The sequence below is a fragment of the Sorex fumeus genome, unplaced genomic scaffold (assembly GCF_029834395.1).
Source record: "Sorex fumeus unplaced genomic scaffold, SorFum_2.1 ptg000054l, whole genome shotgun sequence".
NCBI lineage: Eukaryota > Metazoa > Chordata > Mammalia > Eulipotyphla > Soricidae > Sorex > Sorex fumeus.
Window position 1 is genome coordinate 49,811,621 of NW_026606111.1, and position 16,931 is coordinate 49,828,551.

The 16,931-nt window shown below is 39.0% G+C and overlaps 1 pseudogene; it reads right to left on the reverse strand.

Annotated features, from left to right (window-relative positions):
- Nucleotides 1–310: 310 nt before the first annotated feature.
- On the reverse strand, nt 311–409 carry LOC130033843 (uncharacterized; annotated as a pseudogene).
- Between the last annotated feature and the right edge of the window lie 16,522 nt (nt 410–16,931).

Genomic DNA, 16,931 nt, shown 5'->3' on the forward strand with positions numbered 1-16,931 from the left:
TTTAGTCTGAAGTTCTTGTGGTCTGATACTAGTATGGCCACTCCAGGTTTGCGGAGGTGATATTTTCTTGAAAACTTGTTTCCCAGCCCATGGGTGCTTTGATTGTTCAGACATGTTTCTTGCAGGCAGCAGAATGTTGGGTTCAGTTTTCTAATTCATCTTCCTATTCTGTGCCTCTGAATTGGCACATTTAGTCCATTGACATTGAGAGAGATTGTTGTTTTGGGGATTTGCGCTCTCTTTATGTATAATTTTTGTACTTGTGGGGATTGTCTTAGCTTAAAGTATACCTGTTAATTCTTCTTGCAACAAAAATATGGAATGCTTTACAAGTTTGCATGTTATCTCTGTACAAGGACCATGCTCATCATTGTATCATTTCAATTTTAATATATATGTTATCAAACCTATTAGGAGTTAATTTTTCCATATTTTTCTCTTCTTATTACTTTGACTGTTGTCCTTTCTCACTCCTATGGCAGACAATGATTGCTAATCAAGGAATGTATTTCAAAGCAGCATGAATAAATAGATTTAGAACCTTAATGTCCCAGAAATAAAAATATGGTTTTTACTATATTATCGTTTACCCTACCCCCAGGCATTAGTTTTACAAAATAATTCTTTTGGAAGATGGTATATGAGTTTTTTTAATGTTGTTCCCTGAATCCTTCATTAAGAACATTAAAATAGAGCCTTTTGCTATTCTCACCTCAGTCCTGTGTACATCTCCAGGAAAAGGTGGATGGTGTTGTCTGCATTTTGACCACCTTGAATGTATGTAGGATTTTTCTCCTGAAGGATGAGGTGAGGATCATATTGATGATTTCATTCCACCTTATTACAAGTTCAACTTGAATGGAAGGTGAGACTCATGAGGCTCCTATAAAGGACAGAACAAAGGGTCTCAGTGAAGTTTAATGGCCAACTCACATTAACAACATAGATGACTCAAAGTAACCTGTGTGCATCTTTGTGTGTAGTGAGTTTCATATCTACTGATAGTGATTGTCAGTCATGACACATGGGAAAAACAGACCTGTAATTAAAAAATCTAGTTCTCTGAGCAGAGTGGGGTCTCTGAGGTGATTGACCAAGTGCGTAGTAATTTATTACTAAGCACATAAGTATTTTGAATGATGTGTACTTTTCGATCTAAAATTAATTCCAAATATGTCTAAAACGACAGTGTCCTGACCTCGCACATGGCTTTCCTCACCGAGGCCCCTTGGAGGTGCCGGGATGAATTTCCCTCACGGACCTGATTAGAGCCCCGGCAGCTGAAGACCTCTGCAACCAGCCATAGGTAGGCTTAAGACCACCCTTCCCAAGCTTGAAGGAGCCTCATGCATGAAGGAACTGGAAGAGGAACCCAGATGTGCAGAACCGGGGGATGAGATCTCTATGGCTGCTCAGATCAAGACTGTGCCCCCTCCTTCCAGATCCCCCATCTTCTAATAATTCAGTGCTACAACCACGAACTGCCCCTGGATCCATGTAATGCCATCAATGGCCAACATCCAGAGACTGGATCCTATTTAGAAGACAGCAACTCTGATTGTCCAGTTCTCACTCTCAGAGAACCTGGTAGGCTTCTGCGAGTATCTTGCCCGCATGGCGGAGTCTTTGTTTCTGGTCACTGTTTCTTTTGAGGTACAGAAGCTGCTTAATTTAAGATAGTCCCCTTTGTTTATCTCTGTTTCCAGTTGCTTGGCAAGTGGCGTGTTATATTTGAAGATACCTTTAGCTTCAATGTCGTGGAGGGATTTGCCGACCTTGTCATCAATGAACCTGAGGGATTCTGGTCTGATGTTGAGGCCTTTGACCCATTTTTATCTGACTTTTGTGCATGGTGTTAGGTAGAGGTCTGAGCCATTTTTTTTTTTTGCATGTAGCTGTCCATTTTTTTCTGCACCGTTTGTTAAGGAGGACTCTCTTGAACCACTTCACATTTCTTTCTCCCTTATAAAGATTAGATGATTATATATTTGAGGGTGTGTGTCAGTATATTCAATCCTTTTCCATTGGTCTGCAGCTGAGCCTTTGTTTGAGTCCCATGCTGTTCTCATTATTATCGTTTGTAGTAGAGTTTGAGGTTGGGGAAGGTGATGCCTCCATTGTCTTTTCCCCAAGAATTGCTTTAGCTATTCGTGTGCGTTTGTTGTTCCATTTGAATTTCAGGAGTGCTTGATCAATTTCTTTGAAGAATGTCATGGGTATCTTTATAGGGATCAAGTTGAATTTTTACAATGCTTCGTGGAGAATTGCCATTTTGACAATGTTAAATCTCCCATTCCATATGCAGTATATATGTTTCCATTTCCTCGTGTCCTTTTTAATTTCCTGATGTATAGGTCCTTTACCTCTTTAGTTAAGCTGATTCCAAGGTTCTTGATTTTCTGAGGCACGATTGTGAATGGGATTGCTTTTTCATGTCACTTTCTTCTCTCTCATTACTTGCATATAAAGAAGCCATAGACTTTTGGGTATTGAGTTTATAGCCTGCAATTTTACTATAAATGTCTATTGTCTCTGGGAGTTTTTCGTAGAGATTTTAGTATTCTCTGAATATAGTATGATATCTTCTGTGAAGAGTGAGAGATTATTTCTAATTTTCATACATGAAAAACCCTTAATATCTTTTTCTTATCTATTTTCTCTTCCAAGTACTTCCAGTAGTACATTGAACAGAAGTTCCAAAATGAATTTTTACTTAGCACATTCTGTCTGTAAATTTCTATGCTAAGAACGGTGGAATAAACAGTGATATCTTAGTAATTTACAAGTAAATTATGAAGACAGATAATTTAAAAGAATTTCTTTGTATAAATTTCCAAAATATGTAGCTTTTATTAAATATATTAAGAATAAATCGTAGGTCTTGATTATACCATGAAGATTATTTTCCTGTTAGAAGATACCCTTCTGAAATGCAAAAAGAGACACATTTTGAAAATGTTGATTATTCGTTCATTCATTCAATGAATATTTGTTAGTCTGGTGGTGCAGTGCCTGCAGGAAGTCAACCTGTACCCTCAGGTGAGTACATCAACAGTCTGATGGTGTCTTCATGCTTCCTGATAACCTCAAATCGCCACTGTGCCTCTGGCTGGCTCCCAACAACTCAGGACTACGTTTCCCGAGAAATTAAACTCCCAAAAGATATGTGGGACCCATGTTCACAAACCACCCCTGGCTCAGCTATACAAGCTAATGCATTGGTCTTGTTTCAGAGACCCATAGACATATCTGGAACACATCAACAGCCACAGTTAACCTTGGACCTGCAAAACGCTGAACACACTAGGGTAAATCGGAGGGAGGCAGGTTAGTTTGGTGCCCACCCAACCAGAACCCAGTGCAGCCACTTGCTCTCACAATCCAAAATCGCCACCATGCTCTCCTCTGGTTTCCATCGTCTCAGGATGGCTCTCACTGAAATATAACAGCTGAAAATCCGGATATGCGGGTTTTGTCACTGAAATCTCCAGGCTTTCTCTGGGCAGGATGGGCATCCCACCCTCACTGCCCTGTACTTATGGAAGCCTCAGCAGACATTTCCATACCTCAAAGCTACTACAGGCTTACCTTCCTGATAAAAATGCTAAATTCCTTGAACAAACATGATGACCTCTTAGTACCTGTACGAGACCCTTAATGCACAAAATAAAAAGGAGACAGAGAGAAAGAATTAAAGAGCCTGCCATAGAGACACACTGGGGGTGGGGGTAGTTTGTTGGGGGATGGTTTTAGGGAACCAGGAATATTGGTTTTGGGAAATGTACACTAGAGGAGGGACGGATGTTGGATCGTTGTATGACTGGAAGCAAATTATGAATAGATTTGCAATGGTCTATCTCACAGATATTGGATAAAACATTAAAAATATATATCCTTCATTTGTACCTCAGAATACTGATGGAACTTTAAAACCCAGCATATCTATTTTTGTGTTCTCTGTAGGTAAAAAAGTTTTACTCACCTGTGTGCCAATAGCTTGTAGAAAGCTAAACGCAAAGATATATCAATGACTGTCTTTGGCATGAATACTGTAATTGCAGCTATGTTATGTTTTAGAATCAGTTCATGGACAAGACGTCAAGAGGAGCAGTGGCAAAGTGCATCAATGTTGAATGGATAATGTTTCAGAAGCTTGCAAGGGAGATGGGAAGTTTTGGCATGAGTAAAGGGAAGAAACAGAAGAGTGAAGTACTAATAAGTATCATGAGAAAAATGCAAGGGAGGACATTTCCTGGCAAGTGTCACACTCTGTTGAGCTTTTGCTGAGGATAAGTATTAGAAAGTATCTTTCCCATTTAGTGGCAAAAAGGTAACTTTGATGGGTGTATTTAAAATTTACTTTAACGATTAGAATTACCAAGAGATACAAAGTTACAAAGTTGCTCATAATTGAGTTTCAGTCATCTAATGTTCTAGAACCTTTCCAGTATATTGGGGCATTTTTGAAGGAATATCCCTGGTGCGAAGACTAGGGCATCTGAATCTTAACACATTTCACCAAATATATGATCTGTACTCACATGATTTACACTGTCTCCCCTGCTCTTTGATTTATGTTTTCATGCAATATTTCCTTGTGAACCTCACCTCAAGTGAGGCTCCCTATTTAAGACAAGTACATGTTTCTGGGGCACTACATATTTTTTGGTTGCTGGGAGAGACTCTAAAGCAATGCTCAGGAGGTGTGGGGGCCCCACAGACAATTCTCAGAAAACGTGGCCATGGTGCTTGGGGTCCTCTGAGGCTAAACAGCCTTTGATACTCTGGCAAGCAGGTGGTGCTGGGAGTCAAATTGGGTGCATGTGAGACAAGTTCCATAAGCACTACACTATCTCCTGCGGCCCTGGGTATTAGATTTATGTCAGCATTCTGTCATCCTCCCTTTTGTCAGAAAGCAGAGACTTGTGCAGGAGAAAGTGGAAGAGACTTTAGGGTTTAGCTAGGTTGACTGAGTAGCTGGTGATACCATTAAGATTGGAACATAAAGTAAAAATAAAACAAGAGCTCGGTGCCTTTTCCCGCTGAACTCGACACCCTCCACAGGGGTACACCTGCGGGCAACAACTGCAGCAGCTCCTTTGGACTATCCATCAGCTAATCAACCCCTCCCCTCCAGGTGGGTAGAGGGAGCACAAGACAGGTTCACCACTCCTCCACTCCTCAGCCCCAGCCCCCGCCTTTTCCTGCAGAACTGGACACCCTCCAGCAGGGGACACCTGAGGCAGCTCCATGGGATTTTCCATTGCTCCTCCTACATTCCAGGATCCTGGGTGGGAGTGACCCTGGGATGAGCCAGATGCGTGGCCACCATATAGGGAGCAGTTCCTCCCAGAATTGGGAGTGGCCTTCTCCTGGGTGGCCAGCCGCAGTTATATTTCCCAATCTGGGCACTCAGGACTTTCATCTCTCACTTAGTCGCTTAATACCGACTAAAAATTTCTGACCACCTCTACTAGAATACAATAACATCCCACTCTCCTACTCCATTTATAACAAAAGTCCTGTATGAAATGTGCTGTACAAGCTCAAAACTAAAAAGTACCTCCTCCAAAGCGCAAATCTCCACCACGAGGAGAATATGAAGAAAAGAATCCCGAATCTTCAATCGAGGTTTTCCACAATTGCACTCTCTTTGATAAAGAATTCCAGGATAAAATGCAGAGGGTGTTCAAGGACCTACTCAAAGAATCAATGGAATAGATATCCAAAGACTAAAAGAAGAAATGAAAAAACAATAGAAAAGAGAGCCAAGAAAATACAGGAAGAAAAGAGAACAGAATTTTAAAAAGCTACAAAAAGAAGAGTCACAAATAAAGGATTCAGTGGATGAAATTAAAAAGTTAGTAAGTGCCCTTAGCAATAGGATAAGTGCAGCTGAACAGAGGATCAGCGAGCTTGAAGATGAGCAACAGAAATCCCACTGGGAAGAACAAGCAATAGGAAAAGACCTCAACCCCAATGAAAAAGCTAGAGTAAAAGAAACCATTGCTGAAAAGCTCCCAGAGTTAAGGAAAGCAGACATCCAGATCCAAGGAGCCAGAAGGGTACCAGCTAAAGGAGACCCCAGAAAAAACACTCCAAGCATATCATAGTCAGAACGATGGATGCTGTGGACAGAGACACAATATTACAAGCAGCAAGGTCAAAGAAGGAAATTACATACAAAGGAGCACCCCTTAGATTCACAGCAGACCTATCAGTGGAAACCCTCAAAGCCGAAGGCAATGGTTGTATATAGTGAAAAAATTCAAAGAAATGAACGCCTCACCGAGAATACTCTATCCAGCAAAACTCTCACTCAAATTCGATGGAACGATACACCACTTTTTAGATAAACACAAACTCAGCAACTTCATACACTCAAAACCAAATCTAAAAGAAGAACTAAAGGGGCTCCTGTAAGAAAAGAATGAAAACACGTGTAAACACAATCAACTCCTACAGGAAGATGGCACAAAACCCCATGACAATACTCTCCCTTAATGTCAATGGTCTAAATGCACCTACCAAGAGACACAGAGTGGCAAAACGGATCCAGAAACTGAAACCACAATTCTGTTGTCTACAAGAAACTCATCTGAACAATCAGAGTAAACACAGACTCAAAGTGAAAGGATGGAAAACAATCCTGCAAGCAACCAGCTCCATCACAAAAGCTGGGATGGCCACACTAGTATCCGACAACATTAATTTCAGGCTGAAAAATATTAGAAGGGACAGCGAAGGCCACTTTCTCTTCATCAAGGGATACATTCCACAGGAAGAAATCATACTCTTAAATGTATAAGTACCTAATGAAGGAACAGCTAGATACTTAAAACAACTGCTAACAGATTTTAAAGAGGACAGTTCTAATAACACAATAGTAGATGGAGACTTCAACATCGCTTATCACCTCTGGATAGATGAACAAGAACAAAACTCAGCAAGGAAACATTGGCTTTGAATGAAGAAATAGAAGAGAAAGGTCTTATAGACCTATACAGGGCTTTACACGCCCCAAAGAAAGAATACACATTCTTCTCCAGTGCTCCTGGAACATTTTCCAAAATCGACTATGTGCTAGGCCACAAAACATACCTCAATAGAATCAGGAAGATAGAAAGAGTATCAACAATCTTTTCAGACCATGATGCACTGAGGCTAGATGTGAATCACACGCAGACACGGACAACCAAATCGAACACCTGGAAAATAAACAAGTCACTGCTGAACAATGTGTGGGTCAAGAAGGACGTCAAGGAAGAAATCAAAAGATACCTGGAAACAAATGAGAACGAAGACACGAACTACCAGAGCTTATGGGATGCAGCTAAAGCCCTATTAAGGGGAAAATTCATAGCTCTGCAAGCATATCTAAGGACAGAAGAAAGAAAAGATGCACATAAGCAACTTATTTCACAGCTCAACATCTTAGAAAAGGATCAAGAAAAGGAGCCTAAATCGGGCAGAAGGACAGAGATCATAAAACTTAGAGCAGAATCAACGACATGGAAACCTAAAAAACAATCTGAAAGATCAATGAAACCAAGAGCTGGTTCTTTGACACCAGCTAAAAGATCTGAAAGTTCAATGAAACCAAGAGCTGGTTCTTTGACACTATAAACAAGATAGATAAACCACTAGCAACACTCACAAAGAAACAGAGAGAGAGAGAAAACTAATAAACCGAATCAGAAATAAAAATGGAGATATCACAATGGAAACCAAAGAAATTCAAGAGATCATCAGAGACTACTTTGAAAGTCTGTATGCCAAGAAAAAAGAGAAGTTAGAAGAAATGGATAACTTCCTGGATTCCTATAATCTCCCAAAAATGAGTCAAGAGGATATAAAATACCTGAATAGACCTAGTCATGAAAATGAAATTGAAACTGTAATCAAAATTCTTCCCAAAAACAAAAGCCCAGGTCCAGATGGATTCACTACCAAATTTTTCCAAACATTTAAAAAGGATCTACTGCCCGTCCTTCTCAAACTTTTCCAGGAAATTGAAAAAACAGAAACTCTCCCAAACAGTTTCTATGAAGCCCATCTCTCTCTAATACCAAATGGAAACAAAGACACCACGAGAGAAGAAAACTACAGTCCGATATCACTGATGAACACGGATGAGAAGATCCTGAACAAAATACTAGCAAAGAGATCTCAACAGCTCATCAAAAAGATCATACACCATGACCAAGTGGGATTCATCCCGGGGATGCAAGGATGGTTTAACATTTGGAAATCAACCAACATAATCCATCATATCAACAAAAGATAAAAATCATATGATCATATCAATAGATGTAGAGAAAGCAATTGAGAAGATACAGCATCCGTTTATGATGAAAACTCTCGCCAAATTGGGGATTGAGGTGATTTACCCCAATATAGTTAAAGCCAGCTACCACAAGCATACAGCAAGCATCATCCTCAATGGGGAAAATCTGAGAGCGTTCACCCTAAGATCCGGAACGAGATAAGGATTCTGACTCTCTCAACTGCTGTTGAACATAGTTCTGGAAATACTAGCAATAGCAATTAGGCAAGCAAAAGATATTAAGGCCATCCAAATAGGAAAGGAAGAAATCAAGCGCTCTCTATTCGCAAATGATATGATACTATACTTAAAGAACCCTAAAAACTCTACCAAGAAACTCCTAGAAATGATAGACTCGAGAGTAAATTTACAGGTATAAAATAAATACCTAAAAGTCCATGGCTTTACTATACACAAATACTGAGAGAGAAGAAAATGACAAGATGAAAACAATCACATTCACAATTGTGTGCCAGAAAATCAACTACATAGGAATTAGTTTAACTAATGAAGTAGAGGAACTGTACAAAGAAAACTACAAAACGCTGCTTCTTGAAATAAAAGAGGAAGCAAGGAAATGGAAAAATATCCCCTGTTCATGGATCTGGAGAATTTATATTGCCAAAATGGCAATACATCCAAAAGCACTGTACAAATTCAATGCGATCCCTATTAGGTTATGCATGACATTCTTCAAAGAATTGGAGCAAACACTCCTGAAATTTATATGGAACAATAAGCCCCCACGAAGAGCTAAAGCAATTCTTGGTTAAAAGAAAATGGGAGGAATTAACCTCCTGAACCGCAAACTTTACTAAAAGTAGTAATAATTAAAACAGCATGATACTGGAACAAAGGTAGAGCTGCAGAGCTATGGAACGGGGTTGAATATACTGACATCTCCCCTCAAACATATGACCATCTAATCTTTGAAAAAGGGGCAAGAAATGCGAAGTGGAGTAAGGCAAGTCTTTTTAACAAATGGTGCTGGCAAAACTGGACGACTACGTGCAAACTACTGGGCTTTGATCTCTGCCTAACACAATGTACAAAAGTAAGATGAAAATGGACCAAAGACCTAAACATCAGACTGGAACCCATAAGGTACATTGAAGACAAAGTTGGCAAAACCCTCCATGACATTGAAGCTAATGGTATCTTCAAGGATGTCACGTCACTGGCCAAGCAAGTGGGAATATCTTAAACTAAGAAGCTTCTGCACCTCAAAAGAAACAATGACTAAAATACAGAGAGAGTCTACAGAATGAGGAAGGATATTCTCCAAATACACATCTGAGAAGGGGTTGATATCAAATATATACAAAGTACTGATTGAACTCCACAAGAAGAAAACATCCAACCCCAACAAAAAGTGGGGCAACGAAATCAACAGAGACTTAATCAACGAAGAAATCCGAATGGCTAAAAGGCACATGAGAAAATGCTCTACATTTTTAATCATCAGGGAGATGCTGATCAAAACAACAATGAGATATCATTTCACACCACAGACACTGGCCCACATTCAAAAAAACAAAGGCAACCTTTGTTGGCATGATGTGGCGACAAAGGGACCCTCCTTCACTGCTGGTGGTAATGCTGACTGGCTCAACCCTTTCGGAAAACAGTAGAGATGATTCTCAAAAAATTAGAATTTGAGCTCCCATTTGACTCAGCAATACCACTCCTGGGAATATACCTCAGAAAAGCAAAAATGTATAGTCGAAGTGACCCCTGCACTTATTTTTTCATTGCAGTACTATTTACAATAGCTAGAATATGGAAAAAAACCGATTGCCTGAGAATAGATGACTGGTTACAGAAACGTTGGTACATCTACACAATGGAGTACTATGTAGCATTTAGAAAAAAAATGAAGTCATGAAATTTACTTACAAGTGGTACTGCATGGAAAATATTATGCTAAGCGAAATGAGTCAGAAAGAGAGGGACACACATAGAAAGACTACATTCAACTGGTTAACATAAAGTAGCAAACTAAGAGAATAACACCAAGAACAGCTGTGATAAGTACCAGGTTCTTCACTCCATGGCTAAAATAACAGCCTCACACTCTAGGGGTAAAGGCAGCTCAGATAGAGAAGGGAGCACCAAAAAAGGGTGCTGAGCAGATCCACCCAGAGTGGGAGATGCATGCTGACAGCAGTCTATAGACAGAACATGATTGCCACCCTAAGTCTCTCCTACAGATTAAAGCACCGAAAAGGATAGATAGAAGAAAAGGGAGTGCCCTGCCACAAAGGCACAGCAGGATGGGGGATAGGGGGTGTGAGGGATACTGGGAGTGGTAGGGGTGAAGAATGGGCTCTGGTGTTGGGGTGGGTACTCAATCATTGTATAATTGAAACCCAAGCACACAACTTGTAAGTCCACAACTGTAACTCATGGTGTTTAATAAAACAAAACAAAACAAAATAAAACAAGAGAAAGGTCTAACAATAGCAAACAGGACTGTAGTACTCAAAATATTTGGAAACAGGAACATTGGCAAGTATTTTTAAATAAGCATCCAGGAGAGGATGTAGCATTGTGAGTGAACAAATCTACTGTATGGATTCATCTCATCCTTGAAACGGTAAAGGACAATGTGATACAGTTACAAATTTTCAAATAAGATGTATACCATCTACTTTTTGCTGTGTTTGTATGCTTTGCAGAGTATGATTCTAATTTTTAAATTTACTTTAATAATTGAAACAGTATTTGCCTGCATTAATCATTTTAATTAATGTTTTATTAAAATGTTTTTAAAATTATCAAAAATGTTTTATTAAAATGTCATTTTAAAAAACAAACATATAGTCCAAACAGCTATTGCAGTATGTAGAGGGTGTTTACCTTGTATGCAGCTAACCTGAGCTCAGTCCCCAGAACCCTGAACCTGCCAGGAGTGATCTCTGGATACAGAGTGGGAAGTGAGCCCGGAGCACATCTAGGTGCACTCCCCTCCCCACAAAAAAGGAAGAAAAGAAAAGAAAAACATATAAATGATTCTTGAGTAACATAGAGAATAAGAGTGCTAACTCCTATATAACATTTGAAAATCGTCAAATTTAAGAGATAGTCTGCTATTGGCCAAGAAGATGGTTTTTTAAAATACAAATTATCGACCATCTATCTTCACTCCCATTCCTTCACATTCCAGTCTTCGCATGATGTTCTCAAGGGTGGCACTGAAGAGTTTCGGTGAAATGGTATCACCCTGCTGCACCCCTCTCTTGACATCAAGGATCACTTCTTTGTAGAATGGTGAAATCCTGGTAGTGAATCCGCAAAACAGCTCACGGAGGATCCTGATGTATTGGGCTTGAATGCCCGATTGGCTAGGGCTTCAATGACCGCTTCTGTCTCAACAGAATCAAAGGCCTTCTTTAAATCAATGAACGTTAAGCAGAGCGGCATCTTGAACTCCCGAGAAACCTCAATGAGTTTGGTTATCGTGTGGATATGGTCGATGGTGCTGAATCCTTTGCCGAACCCTGCTTGCTCGCATGGTTGTCCTTCATCTAGTGTTCTGCCAATCCTATTTAGGATGACTCGAGTGAACAACTTGTAGATGACAGACAATAGGCAGATCGGGCGATAGTTGCCAATGTCATGGATGTCTCCCTTCTTGAACAGTAGTACGGTCCTGCTGGTTTTCCGTTGGGACGGAACCTCGCATTCAGACAGGTAGCGAGTGAAGAGCCAAGCCAGTGTATTGATGAGTACTGACTGCAGGTTCTTCAGGTGTTCAGGTCTGACCTTGTCTGGGCCAGGTGCTGTTTGTTTCTTTACCGACAAAATGGCGTGTCGGATTTCGGAAGGGAGAACTTTGGGAACAACATATCCATCCTGTGGAATTTGGTATGTCGGCAAGTGGACATGGCTATCGAAGAGATTTGAGTAGAAGTCATGGATAATCTTCTCCATTGCCGTTCTGGAGGATGTGATTGATCCATCAGGACGTCGGAGGGCTGTCATCTTAGTCTTATAGTTGGCGAAGGACAGGCGGGCGTTACGAATACTTTTCCCGGCTTCTGCTGCATCTACCAGTACTTCTGCTCTTCTCTCTTTGAGGTCTTCCTTGATCACATCTCTGCTCTGCTTTGCGAGCTCGGACGTTAGCTTGCGGTTGCCTGAGGCATGCGCCAAACCACACTGGCGAATTAGCTCAAGAGTTTTCGAAGATAGGCGATTTTTTGTGGCTATCTCTCTCTTGGCGTTCCTCGCACATTCATGGAGGTGCTGAACCAATGAATCATATTCCTTGTCAATGTTGTCAACAATGGCATCTTCCCATGTTGCCGCAATAGTACCAAAGAGTTCTCAGTTGGTAGTCATTCTGGGAGTTCTCTTTTTGAACTTTGCAGTCCTTTCTCCCTGCTCTGTGAAGTAGAATTTTGCACGAAGGAGACGGTGGTCCGATCCCGTTCAAAATTTTGTGACAACAGCAACATCAGTCATCACATGATTGAATATGATGTGGTCTATTTCGTTGTGGAATCGTCCACCGGGAGACTTCCATGTCCATCATTTAGATTCTGCCTTCTAGATCTGTGAGTTACCATGAATGGTCTTGGTCAACATGATGAACTCAGACAGTCTCTCACCCTGTTTGTTCCATTCTAGGCCATGGGTCCCGATGTGAAGTTCTTCAGCTGATCTTCTCGGTCCTATCTTGGCATTAAAATCACCCACAATGATTTTGTAGAAGGTGTGGTCTTCTTTATAGAACTCCTCTAGCTCCATGTAGAACTTCTCGATTTCTCATTCATCATAATGAGATGTTGGTGCGTAGACAACGAAGATAGTGTGGTCTGTAAACCTGTAAATTTGATACATTTAAAAATTTATAATGGATTTTACAATAGTCTTTCAATTATGTATTTACATTAGTCTATATACAAGCATGATTTTTAAACAATAAATTTCAGTGACAATAAATTTTTGGAGTTTTTCATAATTGTAATGATTTACTGCTCAGTCTATATTGATGTGAACATTTTTATCTATTTGTCTAATGTTCTGATTGTTTATTTAAGATCAGTAATTAACAGTTAACTTACCGATGACTGATTATGTGGCTCAGGGCTAAAGCACTTGGCTTGCGTGTATGAAACTTTGGGTTGGCCTCCTGGAAGGCAAATGCCCTACCCACTGTGCTGCAAAAGTTATATAAAATATACTAATAATAAGACCTAATGATGTTGGTGAACAGTGCAATATAATTGATTATTTAGTAATTTTCTTGATTTGTTAATGAAATGTGTAAGCTCTTGAGTATAATGGGAGTATTTTTCTAACATAAGAGTCTGAGGAAGGTGAAACTGTTATAACTGTCCTGTAGGATTCCATCTCCCTAGCCTGCTTCATTCTACATCTCTCTGTATCCAATCCAGTTTTCTTCTTGGGAATCTGACCTCCTGATTGGCTACCCTCTACCTTTCAACTGCCTACTTTATGACATCATTCTCCCACCCAACCAACCACCAACTGGTAGAATCTTGGGGTTGGTACCGCTTAACCTTGAGCGTGGAAGTTGGTGGCGGAAAGAGATGGTCCTAGGAGAGTTAATGGAGTGATGGATGGATGGGAAGGAAATCGGGAAGGGGAGGGAACTGGATAGCTGGTGATCAGCATGGGAGATTTGGTAGATGTTTTCTAAATACTTTAACATGTTTTTCGTAAATGATAAGCAAAACAAAAATACGAAAATAAGATAGGTTTCAAAGAACAGGTTACATATAAGACCGAGAGAGCTGAAAGGGCTGGCATTCCTTCTGGAGCTTTCAATCATACCATTTACTAAAGATGGTATTTTCACATCACTTAGCTGTGGAGAGGAATAGTGAGAAACAGAATGTCACCAGAAAAGCAAACTGGATGACCACCTTTCATAAATGCCAGATGAAATCTGTTGACATGTATCCCAAGTGCAAGTGTATTAACAGGAACATATATTTCACTAAGTCTGCTTGGTACCAGTAACTACTTTGGTGGAAATGGAGGAAAACAAATGCAGTTTCTGACAGAACTGAGACTAAACTGCTAATCAATTTTCCCAGGAAAGGGTAGTTGGATGGCTGTGAACAGAAAAACTTGAAAAGTGTTTTGCTACCTTTCATGTATGGCTAGAGGAAAATGATCCCAGTCATCTCTCAAAACTAACAAGCTTCAACTCCCTTGAAGGTCAGTTGTATTCAGTGAGGAAAAAATGCTGGGAGAAAAGTCTGAAATGATGGGAAATAGACAATAAGTGCAAAAGGAAGGACTTGAAATTTGGGTTCCTCTGAAAACAAAGCTTGAAACCACAAGATCTGGTGAGCACACCATTTACTGGGAATGGGATCTGAGGAGGATAGGAGTGATATCAGGGATGTGAACAAGGAACATCCAAGTTAAGGAAGACTTAGCTAACTGATTACCCCATGGGCAACACGGTTCCAAGACTACCAGAACTTACCAAGGAATTTACTTTAATTTTCTTTCTTTTATATGGTCACTTACAACATGTATTCTTTGCCTTCTTCAAACACAATTTGCAAATGATTTTTAATTATTAAAAATGTTTTATTAACATGTCATTATTAAAAAGAAACATATAGGCCAAAGAGCTAGTGCAGTATGTAGAGGGTGTTTACCTTTTATGCAGCTACCCTGAGCTTAGTCCCCAGAACCCTGACACTGCCAGGAGTGATCTCTGACTACAGAGTTAGAATTGAGCCCAGAGCACATCTGGGTGTGCTACCCTCCCACAAAAAAGGAAGAAAAGAAAAACATATAACTGTTTCTTGAGTAACATAGAGGTTAAGGGTGCCAACTGCTATATAACTTTTGAAAACCCCCAAATATAAGAGATAGTCTGCTGTTGACCAAGAAGATGGTTTTTTAATAATATTTACTCACATTGTCTGCAAGTAATGCTATTTGTGGCCTGTAAATCTGTAAATTTTGATACATTTTAAAAAAATTATAATGGATTTTATAATGATCTTTATAAAGAATTTGTATTTTATAGTAATAAGTGATAAATTGTATTTCTGTTTTTGTGGGGTATTTGGGCCATAGTATGTGGTGCTTGGGACTTCTGACTCTGTGCTCAAGTGTCATTCCTGGTGATGCCAGCCATTAAGTTCAGTTGACTGTGTTCATTGTAAGTGCTTTAACCCCTCTACTAATTCCGGGGGGCCAATCAAATAAATTATCTGCATATATTTTATACATGCATGGCATAATTTGTCTTAGATTTTTTGATATTTCTAGGATATATTGATCGTCTTTAATTATTTTACATCAATACCAATCTCCAAAAAAGTTTCAAAATATAATTATTGACAAAAAATCATATAGAGGTCCAAATTTGTATTGTTCATGGGATAACTATATTAAGAAGAAAATAGAACCACAATAAACATACAAGTAAAATGAAGGTACATTTCTTTGGAGTCTTTATTTATTTATTTATTTATTTATATTTGTATATTTATATTTATATTTGTATATATTTGTATATATACAAATATAATCTTTGAAAAATAAATCTCAGATACTATAACATTTTATTGAGTTTTTTATAATTGCAATGTTTTATTGCTAAGATGATATTGTTGTGAACATTTATATCTATTTGTCTACTTTTCTGATTGTTAACTTAAGATCTGATATTAAAAGCTAACTTACTAGGGCTCGAGCCATAGCACAGCTGGTAGGATGTTTACCTGCAAGCGGCCGACCTGGGTTCAATTCCCAGCATACCATATGTTTCCCTGAGCACCGCAAGGGGTAATTCCTGAGTGCAGAGCCAGGAGTAATCCCTGTGCATCGCGAGGTGTGACCCAAAAAGAAAAAAAAAGCTAACTTACTTATGACTGGGTATGTAGCTCAGGGCTAAAGCACTTGGCTTGCAAGTATGAAATTTTGGGTTCTATTCCTCACACTATAGAAAAAAACCAAAATCACTGACTATGGTTGAAAACATATCTCAGTGGTAAAATATTTGCCTCACATTTGTGAGGTTATGGGTTTGATCCCTGAATTTCCATATACGCTCACAAAAGCTAATTTACTTAAAGAATATTAAACTGCTTTAAACCAAGTATATATTGCCGTACTATTATACAGATTTAATTATCAATAAAATAACTTGAAAAGGTCTATTTTTAGCATCTTTGCTAGGAAAAGATGTTACCTGATTTTTAAATGTTTGTAATTTGGGGACACATTTTAATTTGTCATTTTATTTTGTGCTCTTTGTCTACTAGTGAGCTTGAAAATTGCTCTTGTGTTTACAAGGAATTTACACTTCTTTCAATAGAGATTATATGATCATGGTTTATGCTTATTTTTTCTATACAAGTTTAATAGCTAAATATTGATTTATTTCACAGCAGTAATTTATTAAAAACATTCATCATTTGCCTATCATATTAATTGCCATTAGTTGTTTGTTTTGCTTGTTTTTTGATCACTTAATTTACTTTTTATCTTTTCTTTCAGATTGTAAAATTTTCACACAATTGAGCATATCTTTTTCTTTATATTCTACAGTTTTAGATTGAGAACAACTGTTTGTTTTGTCAAATAAGATACATGTGCATTTACA